Here is an 18,203-nt window from a genome sequence, read left to right as displayed (position 1 = left end):
AAAAATAATTGGTAGCAGCGGACAGTCTACTAGTATAGAACATTGCTACCCGCAGTCATTACTAGATATATATATATAATTATTATGTTCTAAGTTCCTTACTTCCCTGATAAAGTGGTGCTTGTTAGTTAAACAACATGCAATGATTTGAAGCAAAATAAATTGTACTTGAAAATTCTCTATGTCAAGCATTCAGACTGTCAAGCTTATATTTTCATGTACTGATATGCAGCTCTGGGCACTTCTCCGCGGTCGATTCCCTCGTCGTGCATGTTTGACTTGCCCCTGGCCCTGCCATTTACTGTGCTGGTGATGCTCTACAGACTCCAGCGGTGCCATCGGTTAGGGTGTGAGGCTTTTCATGCTGCCCTCCGTTGCCGCCAAGGACCCATCCGTGCTTCACTCGCCGCACCCTGGTCCAGTACGTCGCCGTCCAGAACTAGCTATGCTTGTATGTGAAAATGCAAGTTCTATATTGTTGAATATGTCTTCATAATTCCAAGTGTATATCTTTATGCAGGTAGTGTCAAGTTGCTCGCCCCAAAGCCCACCGACATTCAAAGATACCTTCTTATTCCCGGTTGACTCAAATGCTGCATTTGTGTTCATATCTATTGCATGAACTTGTTCACCATTTGTTAGTTCAGTGCTTATACAATTCTGATTTGCTTGTCCTGATATGAACTATGCCTAGGAGACAGCTGCTTGAGTTTGTGGATGCAACTTCTTCTCTGCCTATTACCCTCAGGCAAAGAATGACGATGCATCCCTCATCACGGAGGTGATGACGGAGGAAGAGGAGTTATACTAGGCCCAGCTTAAGGCCAAAGGAGAAGAGGATGCACGAAAGAGAGAAGATGCCGCAAGGCAGGATTTTGATCCATGAGGCCACCCCCGGCTGCTTGGATAAAGAATGAAAATGCATCCCTCATCATGGAGGTGATGATGGAGGTAGACGAGTTATATCAGGCCTGGCTTAAGGTCGAAAAAGAAGAGGAGGTCAGAAAGAGAGAAGAGGCTGCAAGATAGGCTTTTGATGCTTAGGGCATGGTTCAGAAAGTTGGATGAGCTGCTGACACAAACATAGCTCTATTTGGAATTTCTACTTGATAAGAAGGACCATATCACAACTGCACGGGTCTCTCACTGTGTGCTCACCATTTTATTTATGTCTTTCGGTACTTGTTATTTAATTATTTGCCCTTTTTTGTTCACAATGTTGTTCTTACCTGTAGGCTAGGACAAAAGCTATTGAAATAAAGGATGAAGATGAACCTGTTCAAGAGCAGAAGAAGGAACGTGGAAGAAAGGTGAAAGCGAATTCTAAGCCACAGTACAGTGACGTGAGTTTAGACTTCATATATTGTCCCCTGCTACATATATACAGTTCTAGTATGTATGCTTATTTCAAGTGGGGAAGGTGGGGAAGAAATGATTGGTGATACAAGTACTCAGACATCTTAGCATCACAATTAACCTACGTATGGGTCAAACTCTGATCGAGGTTGACATTGATGTTGTGTTCCCGGAGAAGACTAAGTTTTTTTTTAAGAATTTTGTACCGTTCTAGGTTAAGTAACCATATAGCTCTTTGTTCCGATGGCAAAGGTTTCACTCATTAGTAACCATAGAGCGGTCCTGTACGAGATTCTATGTCCTTAATGACAGACAATTTTTGTTCTGGCCACTAGTTGATGCCAAAGAATATTAGAACTAGTGGCAATGTGGGAGAACAACTTGTTTTTGCCAGTCCAATGCATCTTAAAAAGTATTTCCTTTTTTTGTTCAATTGGGTATCAAAGATTATATGCATGCAGCTGGTGTTGTACAGAGTAATCATCACATGATGGTTAAAAAGATTCATCCAAGTATTGCCTTGTAAATTAGGATTCTAGGTACTTTTTTATTTTGTGCATTCACTTATTCCCTTGATTGTGTGTAGGTAGCTATTGCGGCTAATGGAGGACGAACATCAAGCAGCTCGCATGGTCTTGTTCACTGACACCGTCCTGCTGCAAGAAACCCACCAGCATACGACAGTGATAAACTAGGACGAGTTGTTGTTCCGGCCTGGATATTAGCTGGTAGGTCTGCGCTTGGCAGCTGCCCGCCGTCGTCGGAGGTGGTGGTGGAGGCATGTTGGTCTTGTGGCGACGACTTGCTTTGACTTGTTTTGTTTTACTTGATTTTTTTTTGTCTTTTATTGCTGTTTCAAGTTGTGAACTTGGGTGGCTCAGTCCGATTCGTATGTGTGCTGTATTTGATAAAGTCTTGTTTTTTTTTTCATTTGCACATGGAAGGTCATTTCCTGAGCGCAATAGCTGCTGACGTTTGGCGTGAATACTTAATCTTTAACTTATTATGGGCAATCTCGTTGATCTAGCTGAAAACAACTAGATTATTCCAGTTTCAGTGTCTAGCCTGCGCTAAAAATATGGGGATTGAAATGGAGCATAACAGCAGTTGTAGTTGCAGACTTTCATTCATCATCCACGATTTCTCGTGTGATCTTGTTTATTTTCCCATAGGAAGGTTTTTCCCGGGTAGTTGGACTATAGTAACGGGAGTACCAAATTTTGGCAAAAGTTAGTGGATTGATGCATTTCTGTGCAATATAACCTATTTATGTTCTAGAGGATAAGGTGATTTAATCCTACAAGCTTCCGTTTCTAGATTTATTTGTTGATTTTCTGTTTGTTTTTGTTTGGTGGCGATGTTTGTATTATGTCTGTCGAGTTTCTCGTAACATTTTTGATCCTTTTACATAATGTGATTAGTTCGATACTGAAGGTTGAGGAGATGGCGGATGAGTTTCTGGATACAATTCAATATATGCAAGGCCTGACTTAAGGCCGAAGAAGAAGAGGATGCTAGAAAGAGAGAAGAGGATGCCAAGACAAGCTTTTGATGCAAAGGCATGGTTCAGCAAGTTGGATGGACGCAACTCTGTTCGGAGTTTATACTTAAGAAGATGGTCCGGATCACAGATGTACGCATCTCTCATTTGCTCAACATTTTATTTATGTCTTTCAGTACATGTTTCTACTTTGTAGCAATTTTCATCTTCTTTGTTTGACAATGAGGATTTTGCATGTAGGCTACGCCAAAAGCTGTTGAAATTAAGGATGAAGAGGAACTCGTGCAAGAGCAGAACGGTCATGAAAGAAAGAGGAAAACAAATTGTAAGGCAAAGTATCATGATATGAGTTCAGACTTCATATATTATCCCTGCTTCATATACACTATTCTAGTATGTATGCTTTTGCTGTCTACCATACTAGATTATGCGCATGTCCTTTTTTGTCAGCTGTGCTCCAGCATACTTTGTAGTCTGTGTTACATGCTCAAATGGATTTTTGAATAGAACAGGTGTTAGCGGTTGAAATAACTTGATCTATCATTGGTGATAAGACCATATACGAACCTTGTTTCTGATTACGGAAAATGAAAATCTTATTCAGAGGAAGGCTAAGACAGTAGCCGCGGTTATAATATGAAGCCACGCTAGTAAATCCTTATTATGCATGCATGGTTATGGAGGGAACCCATATTCTCTCTCATGTACATCTACACACATTCTTTTTCAAATGTATTTTCCTGATACATAAATATTTGCAGTTCGAGGCATGTTCAGAAAATTGGTAATCATTTCATAGGTGTCCAATGGTTTAGTTGTTGGAGTTTCTTTGCTTCCCTTTCCATTGAGCACCTTTATATAATGGTACAGAACCTTGTTTTGAAGTACTGAGCCTATAGCTTGTGGTGATCTTTGAAAAAAGAATCCTTATGCTTGTGTATTCTGTTGTAGGTCAATGGTGTGAGCAAGGCAGCAGATGCGAGTCCCTTGCGCAAGGGCTTGGGTGTGTCTACCTTTGCATGCTGCTACCAATATTAGGTGTTGCATGGTCCCAGGCTCCTGGTCACAGAGTGGGCAGCGGGGATGGTGTTGCACACCTCGTTGCGTAAGGTGGTTGGCGGTCTAGCATCTGTCTTGGCCCGTGAGCCAATCGAATAATTTTACCCGCTGTGGCGCCCATGGCTTCCAGTGAGCTTCCAGGTGGAGCAGGTCATGGATCCATGGAAGGTAGCGAGGTAGCAAGACTTGGTTGTGTATGTGCCATGGGCTGTCCGTCTCCATTGCAGGCGATCTAGCTCCTCCCGAAGGTGGGTGTGTTGTACCAGCTGCCAAAGCCTCAGGTATTGTCCTATCTCGTGTATGCCCATAACCCCATGAATGTCCCGTGCCCAACTGTTGCCTTGTAGACCACTGTCAACCGTCTTGATCTTGGCATACTTATACTTGTGGAGCACTGGAGCACAAACCTATTTTAGTCAGACTGGAAAGAGATAGAGCTTCAAGCCTTAAAATAGTTTACTTATTGAATGGGTATTTAATGTCTATATGATTGTTCTGTCTCAGCTTGATAGAGAGCATCATCAGGGAGTATAGATTAGCATGGAGTTGTATTTACCTCTTTGCTGAAGAAAGGTTTTTGTGTATGGCAGGGATGACCATATCAGTCCCAGTGCTGCTATTTGGCATGGTGTAGTGCCTACTTGGAGCGGCTGGATGTGTGTCTGGCCCTTGCCGGTGGAGAAGACGCGGTTGGATGGGTGATCGAGGATGTGCCTAGCAGCATACCATCAGGGTGGGGATCATCGAGGGTCTCGCCAAAAGCTCAAGGTTGCACTAGCTGGCTTTTTGTTGAGAAGAAGGCTTGGTGCTTTGGTAGATTGGCATATACATGAAACCCAATGTCATGTTAGCGACTTAATACATATACACTAGTAGTGGCTTCTCTCATGTATTTTATATCCACACAGGCTAGATGGTACATATAACATGTGGGATGTGTGTAAACTCAATCCATAATGATAATGTTATTGTTTTTTGTGAAAAGCTTAGTTTTTTGTGGTTAATGGCTTAAAGCCATTATTTCTGTAGGTGATATTTCCATGCAAAGGCAAGGAATTGAATCAGGAACAAGTCACTAAAGAAAACAAAGCAGGAAGGAAAAATGTGTACTATTCATTTACGGTCCACAGCAATGAATCGTATGGAATCCACATGACAATTTTTTTTCTCCGTGTAAAACACATATTAGGTTGAATGTCCTAACTTTAATTCACCTCTTTGGAAGCAACACCTGCGCTTAGTAAGAGAGATAGCAAGTTCATCGCTGCAGAAAATAAATCCAACTGATACGTGCCTTGCCATTGAAAACAGAGGCGACGATCTGATGGGCGTGATGAGGTAAGACTTAGGTATGATTAGCCCGAAAACAGAGGCGACATACAGATGGGCTTAATGAGGTGAGACTCAGGTACTCCCTTCATACAGGTTTACTAGTTTTATTATAAAATTAGGAAAGTCCCAAGAAATTAGGCTAGATTTCTAATTAATAGGTGTTTTGATTGGGTCTGTTCTTGGATAGCAGCGATCCTCTCTCTCCGTTAGTTGGGTTTGACCAATGCATGCACGAGTTCCCTTTCATTTTGGTTGCATGCAGTAATTAAACGCAGGCATTCACGCAAATTTCTCTTCTCTCTCCTAATCTCTCTTCTCTAAGTAAGGAAATTTATGATATTTTATCTCTTATAGCCAGCTGAGTATATATCTTACTGTACTTGCTCTAATAAACCGGTACAGAGGGAGTATGATTAGCCCTTGCCCCTTGGAATACGGGTGGTTTGCTTCTCTGCCATTAATTTCCCCATAATCAGTGGAAGGCATTTAACCACCAGCGGAAGACCATGCATGACACTAGAGCGATCCGTGGATATTTTCATCTTGGCCGTTCCATTGTTTCCATCTTGACCATTCCAGCTTTCTCTCCCACCAAACAAAAAAAATTGGAGAGCCCAAATCTCCCGCTCTTTTTTCCTCTAATATTGCCTCCCAATCTATAAATATAAGGAGGGGTACAGCCAACGCGTGCGTCGCGTGTGACTTAGACTTTGACTCTTTACTCGTCGAGGAGAGGACAGGAGGGAGGCTGCCAATGTTGTCGAATTCACTAGCCGGCGTGCCGTTGCATCGCTCGACGGAGGAAGAGTCGTGCGCGCAGGCGGGAGATCGATGGACCGGCGAGGCGAGGCGCCATGGAACAATATGCAGGTTGGTAATTAATCGATCTCATTGTGTGGATCGCTTCCTTCCTTTGTTTTTTTTAAAGTATCTAGGCATTTCTGGGCTGCTGCATGCATGAATCGATTTATTGGTTATGATTTACTACTACTACTCCGTATGAATCATGGACGGGCGGATTGGTGGATGGAGAAATAGAGTTAGTCTTGTAAATTCCGGGATGGATGGATCCGCATCTTGGTCCGATCTGATGCGCATCTTGGTTGATTGAGTAGGTGCTTTTTATTGTTTTTTAGAACAAAGTCTGCTGGTACTTTGCCCTTGGTTGGATTGGATGAGAAGAGAGCGCGCGTCTAGTTCTTGGTGCCTTTCACGGCGGAGTAATTAATTAGTCACCCATCGCTTTGGTTCCGCGCGACGTGATCGACTTTGGCGACGCGCAGGATTCGCGTTCCGCAACTCGGCCATCCAGGACGCGCAGGTTTCGCGTAGTCACGGCGCCCGCACCCAGCTGCTGATCGGGGCCCGCATCGCTTTCGTTCCGCACGAGCGAGAGGCGCGAACGACGACGCGGCGGCGTCGGTGACCGTGAACGGCGCGTCCATCCGGGTGGTCCAGCTGGACAACGTCGTGCCGATCGGAGCTTGCATCAGCAAGTCGGATCGCCCTCTGCGACCAGCACAAGAAGCCGGTGCGCGGGCACTGCATCTTCTGGGCGGTGGAGAACTCGGTGCAGCCGTGGGTGCGCGCCCTGAACCCCGGCCAGCTCAAGGCCGCCGTGGAGTCCCGGATCAAGAGCCTCGTGTCCCGCTACAACGGCCGCTTCCCGTGCTACGAGGTGAACAACGAGATGCTCCACGGCAGCTTCTTCCGGCAGCGGCTCGGCGACGACATCGACGCGCACATGTTCCGGGAGACGGCGGCGATCGACCCGGCGCCGGCGCTGTTCGTGAACGACTACAACGTGGAGAACGCCAACGACCCCAACGCGACGCCGGAGAAGTACGTCGCCCTGATCACCGACCTGCAGAATAACGACGGATAAATAATTAACTTAACAAAAAAATAACTTAACATGAATTAGTTATTTTACGGAACCGGTACCCCGCGCGTCAAACGGAACCGGTACGTACCCCGCGCGTCAAACTTAATAACGACGTCAAACCCGGTACCCCGCGCGTATACGGAGGGGGCGGGGGCGGCGCTTTTTTTGTTTTTTTAGAGATGGAGAGAGAGACATGCATGCACACACCGACCCCGCGCGTATACGGAGGGGGTGTGGTGAGGGCCACCGTCCTTTCGCCATCGCCGCCCCCCTTTCGCCACCGGTCCCACGCCGTCTCTGTTTGCCCAACCGGTTCACGTCGCCCTTCCCCCCCTCGCCACGGCACTTGTCCGATGAATCCGCCGCGACACCCTCTCCCACCCCTTCCTCGCCCTCTCCTTTTGCCACCGCCCTTTCGCCACCGCCACCGCCCCTTCTTCACTTAATTAATTTGTTTTGACTACATGTTTTCAGGACTGACATATGGCGGACGATAGAGCTGACCCGATTCTGGAGAACTATGATCCGGACGCTGAAGACCATATGTTCGGCATCATAAATGGCGATATTCCATTTGTGCCGACCGGAGAAGAAGAAGATGATATCTCTTCTTATCCGAACCTTGAGGGTGAAGATGAAGGGCGCCGTCGGCAAGATGATGCCGAAGAAACGTCGATAAACGACGATCTTCAATTGGAAGTAGCAACCACCTCCGGCGCCGAGGTATATATATATACATATTGAGCGTCTGGTGATACAACTAACTGATTTGAATAAATGTGTGTGTACTAACGCGCGCGACTCTCTTTCTTATTTTAGCCCTCGGCCGGATCGTCGAAAAATGGAGTACGTCGTCAAAGCGTGGCGCAACCAAGACGATGAAAGCAGGAGAAACATGCACCATCGATGTTGTCGACGAAGCAACCGGCAGGCCGCCGGAGCCCAGCAAGAACGCCACCAAGTTTGTCGGCCAATGCGGAGCCGTTGTTAGAGACAACGTCTCGATCACCCACCAGGAGTGGAATGAGCCAAAGAAGGCACGTGTTGGTTTCACTTTTGTCGATAAGAGAGAAAAAAGATTGCTTCAACAAGCTTATGGAACATTTCGTTCTACCTCCGGAATACCGCAAATACGATGAGGAGGGTAACAAGATTGCGGAAAACAAGAAGAGGCGCAAGCTAGTCAAACAGTTCGCTCTTTCTAGGATGGCCAACGCATTCCGGAAATACAAGCAAAATCTAGCCCATGACTTTGTCAACCAGGGCAAGACTCCGGTTTTCAAAGGACAATATGAGAAACTGCAACATGATTGGCCAGAATTTGTGAAGCAAAAGAAATCGGAGCAGTTCCTTGAACTATCGAAAAAAAATAAGGAAAATGCGGCCAAGAAGGAGTACAATCATAAAATGGGGCCAGGAGGGTATCGCTTTTGGCAGCCTAGGTGGGAGAAGATGGAGAACGAGCTGAGGGCGCGAGGAATCCGTCCGGGTACGGAGGGATGGGACCCAAGGGCCAAAAGCTGGTGGTACGGGCATGGGGGATCGCTGAACCCGGAGACGAGGGAGTGTGTTTATCGGGGCAAAATAATTACACCCACCAAAAAGCTTATTGAGGCAATGAGGGATGCTCAAGAGGGGAAGATCAAGTTCAACGGAGAGAACGACGCCACGACAAAAGCCCTCGGGAATCCCGAACACGGAGGACGTGTACGAGGCATGGGGCCCATTCCGTGGAAAATAGGGTTCCCCGTAACGATGACCCGTACGGTTACGAAGCCGTAAGAGAAAGATGGATCGGGAAAAAGATGTTGTGGCGCAGTTGGTAACGGAAATGGATGTGATGAAGAAAACCGTGAGTGTACTAGTAGCCGAAAGAGAGGCAGCTCGGGCGCAGCATGAAGATCATCCAATGGATCTCGGAAGCCAGCAGCGGAGAAGAAGCAGCGTGGCATATGAATGAGTTCATAAGAGACCACATACCACGGTACGAGTAAAGAGTACTTGTCAGGAGACGAGGTTGAACAAGGTATAGAGTGATACCGAAGATCAAACCTCGGACAAGTAAAATATCGCGAGACAAAGGGAATTGGTAATATATGTGAATGGTTCATTCGATCACTAAAGTCATCGTTGAATATGTGGGAACCATCATGGCCGGCCAGCCCTAGATGGGGTGGAGTCCCAAGTGGACTCCACCATAGGGGGCCGGCCACCCCCCACATGGGAGGTGGAAATCCCACCCTTTGGGTGGGAGTCCTAGTTGGGCTAGGTTTCCCCTCTTATGGAAGGTTTTGGTTTCGGGTCTTATTCGAAGACTTGGACACCAACACTTGGGATCCACCTATATAATGAGGGGCCAAGGGAGGGGGCCGCCCACCCTAAGACCACAAGCTGGCCACCCCCATAGAGTGGCCGGCCACCCCTCCCAAACCCTAGCCAAGCTCCTCTCCTCCATATTGCCCGCATAGCTTAGCGAAGCTCCGCCGGACTTCTTCACCGCCACCGACACCACGCCGTCGTGCTCGTCGGATTCAAGAGGAGCTACTACTTCCGCTGCCCGCTGGAACGGGGAGGTGGACGTCGTCTTCATCAACAACCGAACGTGTGACCGAGTACGGAGGTGCTGCCCGTTCGTGGCGCCGGAACCGATCGTGATCAAGATCTTCTACGCGCTTTTGCAAGCGGCAAGTGAACGTCTACCGCAGCAACAAGAGCCTCCTCTTGTAGGCTTTGGAATCTCTTCAAGGGTGAGACTCGATACCCCCTCGTTGCTACCGTCTTCTAGATTGCATCTTGGCTTGGATTGCGTGTTCGCGGTAGGAAAATTTTTGTTTTCTATGCTACGTTATCCTACAGCCTTGGCCGTTGCATATAAGGCTCCTCTCTTTCTTTTTTCGCCACTCTTCTTTTGATCATGTGCGCGTTTTTTTTTTCTCCATCCAGGGGTTTAAATTGTGTATTGTTCTTCATGCGACATTTGGTGGTGGGTTCAGCCTTCGTTGTTGCACGTCGGTGGTCTTGCTTCCGGTGGGTTTTACTTTTCTAGGGATGCATCGATTTCTCCTCGCGGTTGTGTTTGTTGAGTGGCTACTTTGTTGGTCGTGCTTTCGTGCTCATGTTGCTTCTTCGTGGTTGTCTTACCTTGCAGTTTGTTTGCAAAAGACGTGGCTCTGCACATTTTCCACAAGGAGTAAGGGCTCAAAACAAGAATGTTGCAAAGACGACAATTATGGTATGGAGATGTAAGTATGTTCTTCCGTGTTATGTGTTCTTATGTTATATATGTATAGTGAGCTAAGGTGGAACTCATATTCTCGCTTTTATTTTTCATGTACATGTCTTTGTGTGAGCTTTAAGACAAAGGGGTGGTTTGGAAAAGAATGAAACAACTTCCCAACCTTTTTGCGACCCCGGAGATCGTATGTCATCTTGTAGAAAATCTTATATCTTAGTGAGAATTGTTGCTACTCACATTACAGTGTGTAATCGGTGATATTATGGTAAAAATGTAATGATACATTTGTTTTATGTTATGAATGAAGTTTGTTGTCATTTTAGTGTGTGTGATGTAAACATTTCAATCTATTTTGAAACATATGTTACTTTTGTAGACACACAAATAAAGCTAAGTGCAAACAAGTGGAACCATAATAATCATACCTAATGAGAATGACATTATTGAAATGGAGACCAAACAAAGACCGTTTCATATAATTGGTCTTATTATCTCGATTTCCATCAAGGACTTCACATCAATTAAAAAGCCCACGCAATGACCTCTTTTTCCATTGCCACGGTGGTTCTGACCTATGTCCGTAGAGTCACTTTGTAGTTGTGTGTACTTCAAGAACACGTCATTTTATTGCCCATTAGTTGTTTCTTGACAATTATTTTCATAGTGCCATATCTTGCTTAGTCTTCGTAGGTTGTTTAGTTAATATCGGATTCTAACCTAGAATTGCGTTTGTGAGCCTTTGATTTCATTAACATATTAAGAATATATAAGTTTTTACAAATTTGGTTGTCATATAGACACTCCTACCCATTGATCAACACAAAAAATCTTCACATGCGATGCAAACTTATCATGATGCCCATCATCAAATTCATATATTAGCCTAAAAACCCATTAAATGGGAGAAATGCATATTATTCAAGTTCAAACCCATTGTAGGTAGACACCTTACATACCTATAAATGTTTATTTACTTAAACTTAATATCCAATCATGCACTTTGGAAACTACACAGAGACATTTGTTTGACTATATGCTATAGTTCGAGTGAGTTACACATCTAAGGTTAGTAAAAATATTTCAACACATACATATACATACATTTCAAAAAGAAATATGGTGTCATACAAATTATTCTTATTTTTTCTGCAACATGGAAAGTCAAATAAACAACATGTCATTAAGTTGCCATAAGTGTTCGAAAACCCCCAAAAATGTCACTTTACTTGGAACATAAATTCAAAATTTAAGAAATATATTTTCAATGGTAGAAAATATAATTTGGTAGTAAAATAGTATATGTTTATATTAACAGCATTGTGGTGTTGGTTAATTTTGCTTAGTGTAATATCATAATGATGCATCTATGACTAAATGATTGTTCGATAGGGGTAAGTTAACAATAAGGCACCTAATTTCTCCGAAAATTGTATATATTCATTTTTTCCTCAAACCCAACTAGAAGCTCATCGCACATAATGTAACACTAGGAAGCATATGTGCTGTGGCACGCTGCGCCCGTGCCAGTAATATTTGGGATGCCTGATCTATGCAGTAATTGTTATGTTTTAATGTTTGTGTGGTGTGGTGTGGATTGAAAGAGCTTCAAGGTCAGTAGCAATCTGGATATTTTTTAGAAGTAAGATAAGATACGGCAAATAAGTGGCTATATTAAGTGAGCTAATGTTATTTACATTGGACTACACGGTTTGTTCTACAGTGCAAAATGTTGCGTGTTAGGAACTAAACTGTAAAACGTACTGAAATACAGTAGATGTAACATTCTGATTTCTAATTTTAGTTTTCTCATTCTACACTGAAGTTTGTCTTTCATGGCCTAATCGATAAATAAAAACTAGATAGTTTATAGCTCGAAGAAATTACAAACCGACATTGTATCATTACCAATCAAAACGATAAAAATCAATATAAAAATAGGAGGTAGAGAGGAAAGCCTTTGGTACACTGAGTGACTGCAACAATATACAACAATCCACAACACAGAGAACAGAAACAAAGAAGACCGTCTTCAAAACATGGATGAAAGAAGTTCAAAAAATAGAGCACTGGCTAGGGTTTGTTCCATCTAAACTACATACACTATGTTTGTAAATGAGTCATCTCTTATAAGTTGTTTAAGTACTGAAAATTCACAACCGATCTGGTGCCTTCACTGGGGTGCAGGAACTTCCTAGCCAGCCACTGAGGTCATTCAACAGCATCGACCTTGCGCTAATTCAAGAAAATTGGCGGGATTCTTACTTATGGAGGTCATATCTCCAACCAGAGAATACCATCGGGAATTTATATTCGGACAATGGGGATCGTAAGAGAAATTATATTGTATATGCATATGTACTGTGTGTAATATGTTCGACCAAGCATGAAGAAAGAGGTCACTTCGATCACTGTATTCATGACAATGTTGTGTACCTTCATTGTTGTATGTAGTAGCATCGAGTTGAATGAAAAAAACCAAATAAAAATAAAAACACTAAATGAAAAATAATTGAATGATAAAAACAAAATAAAAATCAAAAGGAAAATACAGAGGAAAGGGGGCTCCTGCATTCCACACATGGAGCTCTTTAGTCCCGGTTGGTGTTCCACCAACCATAACTAAATCATCTCCAGCCCGAGAGCTCTAGATCAATCACGTGGAGACCCTTTAGTTCCAATTCACAACACAACCGGAATAAAAGAGGGGGCTTTAGTGCCGATTGGGTTGAGCGACCGAACCTAAAGGCGAGTTACGAACCGAGATTAGTGTGGATTTTTCTACAAGGGGGTTGAGATCTGGACAGCTTGCGGTCTGAACACCTCATGCTCCTCCGGCATTGCTGACCTCATTGCCCAAGAGTGTATTACTTTGCTGATTAATCTATAAAACTCTGTTTGCCCTCAAAAAATTGTTGTACACGTACATAAATAAGGAGAAATAATAGTTAAAAGACAAAAAAATATATTATAACACTAGAGGAAACAGATCAAGGTTGTAACAACTTCTAGCAGTCGGCATATGCTATTTTGCCATCGGCATTACAAGGCATCGACATAGCTGAGGTTATCATCGACTTAGGCTATGGCTATCGGCGTAGGCTATGCCGACGGCAACCGTCGACATAGAGGTTAATGGCCATTTGTCAGTTTTCCAAAAAAAAAAAAAAAAGAAAACCAATAGTAAAACTTCCCATGGTCACTCTCTCATCCCATCGGTCACTCATCCTTAAACTGCTTCCATCTCAGCATACTTAACTTTTTTCCTTCCTTCCTTATGAGTTTCTTGCAGAGAAGGTATACTTTCCTTGACAACAGTACCCTATCAATCGTATTAACCTTTGGGCCATAACATCACACTTCTAGATTATTTAAATTCCAAAAAAAACTATTTGAGTAAACAACAATCAATAAGTAGTAATAATCTTGTATTCAAATAACAAGAAACTGAATTTGATTTTTTTTAAAAAAATCACCGAATGAAAAAACTCATATTTCCTTTTTGATTTTGAGGAATCTAAAAAATTTCCGTAGATATTTTCATATATAAAACATTTTCATTAGAGATCGTCCGCAACCAGAAAAACAGTTTTACCGAAACATGATGGCATTTGCGTAGTATATTAAAATTCATGTTTATTAATTTTCCTAACAACTAGAACACACAATACATGGTTATCTGAAAGGATTTTATTTTTGAAATTTCTAACATTTCCTTATATTCTTTCAAAAACTAAAAGGCAATTTGGGGGGTCGATTCGCCGTCACGGCGAAAACTCCAGGGGCAACGCATGCCGAGGCAATTCCGACGGATTTTCTCGTGCTGATGGTTGCCGCCAGCACATAGTGCAATACGTCGACGGCTTTTCTATGCTGACGGCCTATTTGCTGGGCGGTCCGGTTCGAGCCCTACGCCGATGGCCCAGATAAAAAGCTGGCGGCCTAGGATGGGCCCGTCGGCACCTTCACGAATTCCTATAGTGTAATTATTCCCGCAAAAATATTACTCTCTCTGTCACAAAATGTAAGGCGCACAATTTTATGTTGGCCTTTTATATAGGACATTGACCAGTACTATATACTAAATCATATGTTGTATTCTTCTTTTAATTTTTTGTCGTCTATTTTCGTTCTAATTTTGTGAACGTACTATAGGCAACTAATAGTAAGAGTTGTGAAAATATTATAAGTACTCACTCCCTCCCATTGAACATAACGGAAGTTTGTCTAAATTTAAATGTATCTAAGCATTAGGTACATCCGAATTTAGACAAACTTTAGATAAATCATTTTGACAAATATGTTCGCACACTTTTATTATTACACAAGTGAAAATGAAAATGGTACACGTAGCAAAATGTGTGCAAATTAGAATGCGCATAAAAAGTTTCCATGTGAAGTACCAAGGTGTTAAGCATAGCAAGGCCATGAGCCCTTTATACATGAATCTATCAAGAACAGAAATGTTAATGTGTTGTTGTCAGAAAGATCTCTTGGGCCAGTGTATATGAGGTGTGATTTCAGAATCAGGCTCATAAACTAGATTAGGGATGCAGGTTCATGCACATTGTCAAATTGGGAATTATGGTAAGGGCTTGAGTTGGATTTTAAAAATTGACACAAAATTATTATTTTTACTTTATTTATTAATGGCTACTAATTTTAGTCAACTGAACCTAAATAACAATTTATCACAATATATATGTACCGGTCAAAATGGTAGAATTTAGCATGCAAGTGTATTTTTGATGACTTTCAGCGGTTGTTTTGAACCTCGGGATGCACCGGATGAACCATAAATAAAGCGGGTGCACCAGATATATTTTCCTCCAAGGCAGTCTATTTCTGGGTAGGTCTCATGAAAATCTCTTATGTCTCGATTCACGTACTCTGTATATCATTTTATTTTCATTACTGAAGGTTGTAAAACGATTAGAAATTGAGACATTAAGTCTTTGTTTCGAAACAAAAACATCCAATACCAGAACAGAGCCTAGAAGTCCACATCATTCATCGGTACAAAACGAGGAATAGCTCGTTTACTTTATTCATTCATGTTCGTTACCTTTGACCAGTACAACACCTTAATTACCTTGTAGTTCTCAATACTCCAAATATATACCCAAATGTGGAAATGTAAAACTATAATTGTTATAAGTGGTAGTACAATTCCTTTCCCAATACCATTGGTTAAAATTTAGTGTGTTTGTATGTGTATTTATCAGTATGAACTATATATGTGAGGTAAGTGCATTAACCGTCGTCACACATCCATATCCAGCACCAGAGGCGTGTCCCCCTTCTCGACGCTGAACGTCTTGTGCATCTTCCCTGTCGCCGTCGCGAGCTGCACGATGTACGATCCATGGTACCCTCTGAATTTGAAGTTTCCGTCACTGTCGATCTTCCCGCGCGCGTGCGATGTCCACTCCCGTCGCAGATTTATGAACCTGCAGTCAGTCATGTCGTAAATCAGAAAAATCCTCAACAAATGCATCACGAGTAGAAATCGTAGTTTGTGAGGGTGACCGACCTCTCGCCGGCGCAATTGACAGTGCCGTCGGAGTTTACGAGGCAGGCGTCCTGGCGCCACATGTGTCCCTGCATAAACCCCCAGAACACCACCCCCTCCACGGCCGGGTGCGCGTACGCCTCCCGGAGCACCACCTCGTAGTCGTCGGCACGGAGGTCCAAATCGGTCTCGCATGCGTCGAGCTCGGTGAGCCAGATGGGCAGGTCGGTGGTGGCGAGCTCGCCTCACGAATTTTTTTGGGGAGCTCCAATCTGCCGCTCTTTTTTTTTCCTCTAACCTTGCCCTCCCATCTATATATACAAGGAGGGGTATAGCCAACGCGTGCGTCGCGTGTGACTTAGACTTTGACTCTTTACTCGTCGAGGAGAGGAGAGGAGAGGAGAGGAGAGGAGAGGAGGAAGGGAGGCTGCCAATGCCGTCGAAATCACACTAGCCGGCGTGCCGTGCCATTGCTCGACGGAGGAAGAGTCCTGCAGGCGGGAGATGGGCCGGCGAGGCGCGGCGCGGCACGATGAATGAAACAATCAGGTTGGTAATTAATCATCGTTTCGATCGCTTCCTTTGCTTTGTATCTACTAGCTAGGCATTTTCTGGGCTGCTGCATATATGAATCGATTTATGAGTATGTATGAATCATGGACACGGATGGGTGGGTGGAGAAATAAAGTTAGTCGATCCGCATCTTGGCACCCAGCACGTTGATTACTTGTTTGGTCCGATCTGATACGCATCTTGGTTGAGTAGGTGCTTTTTACTGTAATGTTTTTAGAACAAAATCTCGTACCGTGGCTGCCCTTGGTTGGACTTGGAGGAGCTGCGCGCGTCATGCCTTTCCGTTTCTTTGGGCGAGCGATGAAGTCAGCCGGATCTAATTAATTAATTAGTCAAAGTCAACCGGATCCCTGCGCCCGCACCCACCCGAGAAATGTGTCCAGCTGCTGATCGGGGCTTTTGTTCCGCGCGCGGCTTTGCGTTTGCCGTCCAGCACGCATGCACACGCATCGCTTTCGTCCCGCGCGGCTTGACGAGTTTGCCGACTCGCGGGATGGACGCAGGCTTCGATCGCGTTCCGCAACAACCCGGCCTTCTTCGGCTTAATTGGACTGGGCGACGACATCTGACGCGCACATGTTCCTGGAGAGAGCGGCCATCGACCGCGGCGCTGTGGCGCTGTTCGTGAACGACTACAACGTGGAGAACGCCAACGACCCCAACGCGACGCCGGAGAAGTACGTCGCCCTCATCACCGACCTGCAGAAGCGGGGCGCGTCGGTGGGCGGGATCGGGGTGCAGGGCCACGTGACGCACCCCGTCGGTGACGTGATCTGCGACGCGCTCGACAAGCTGGCCGCCACGGAGCTCCCCGTGTGGATCACGGAGCTGGACGTGTCGGCGGCGGACGAGGCCCTGCGCGCCGACGACCTGGAGACGGTGCTGCGGGAGGCGTTCGCGCACCCCGCCGTCGAGGGGATCATGCTCTGGGGGTTCATGCAGGGCCACATGTGGCGCGCCAACGGCCAGCTGCTCAACGCCGACGGCTCGCTCAGCGAGGCCGGCCGGAGGTACGTCGGGCTCAGGACGGAGTGGACGTCGCACGCGCGCGGCACGGTGGACGCCAACGGCAACTTCAAGTTCAGGGGCTTCCACGGCAAGTACGTGCTGGAGCTGGCCGCCGGCGCCGGCGGGAAGGTCAGGCGCGCCTTCGACGTGCAGAAGGGGGACGCGCCGCTCGTGCTCGACATGAACCTCTGAGTCACCGACTCAACGCCGTTACACATGTCCGTGCGATACAGAATACCACTATTATTGGCTACTATTGGGATTGGGATTGGGATGATTTATGACCTAAGCTAGCTATATAGAAGAGATGGGGTTATGTTTTGCCATTAGGCATATGATTTATTTATTCACAGTGTGTGCAAAAGGGAAGGTATTGTCCGTAGTATTTGTTACATATACATGGATTGCGGTAAATAAAGAACAGATTTATACTGTACATTGCCAATTCCTTTTTTATTTAACTAGTACAAATGCCCGCGCGTCGTCACGGGTACTCAAATTTTATTTCTCATTACACATATGTAATTCACAACTGAAAAGAAAGAAAAGCGATAAATCAAAGACAAAGCAAGAAAAGAAAAAAAAAAGGAAACAACCGAGCCAGGTTGGAAGCCAACCCAGCTCGGCACCTTCCTCGCACGACCGTGCACACAGGCCAAACGGCCTGTCAATCCCCAAACCCTTATCATCCTAGCTACGGACCTAGCTACCACGGAGCGCGGAGGAATCGAGTGCTCCCTGGCAA

The 18,203-nt window shown here is 44.7% G+C and overlaps 1 pseudogene; it reads left to right on the top strand.

Moving 5' to 3' along the window:
* Window positions 1–882: 882 nt before the first annotated feature.
* LOC124664429 lies at window positions 883–17,650 on the top strand (annotated as a pseudogene).
* The last annotated feature ends 553 nt before the right edge of the window (window positions 17,651–18,203 follow it).

The sequence above is a fragment of the Lolium rigidum genome, chromosome 6 (genome assembly GCF_022539505.1).
Source record: "Lolium rigidum isolate FL_2022 chromosome 6, APGP_CSIRO_Lrig_0.1, whole genome shotgun sequence".
NCBI lineage: Eukaryota > Viridiplantae > Streptophyta > Magnoliopsida > Poales > Poaceae > Lolium > Lolium rigidum.
Note: the sequence above shows the minus strand (reverse complement) of the source record. Positions and strands in the feature narration are given on the sequence as shown.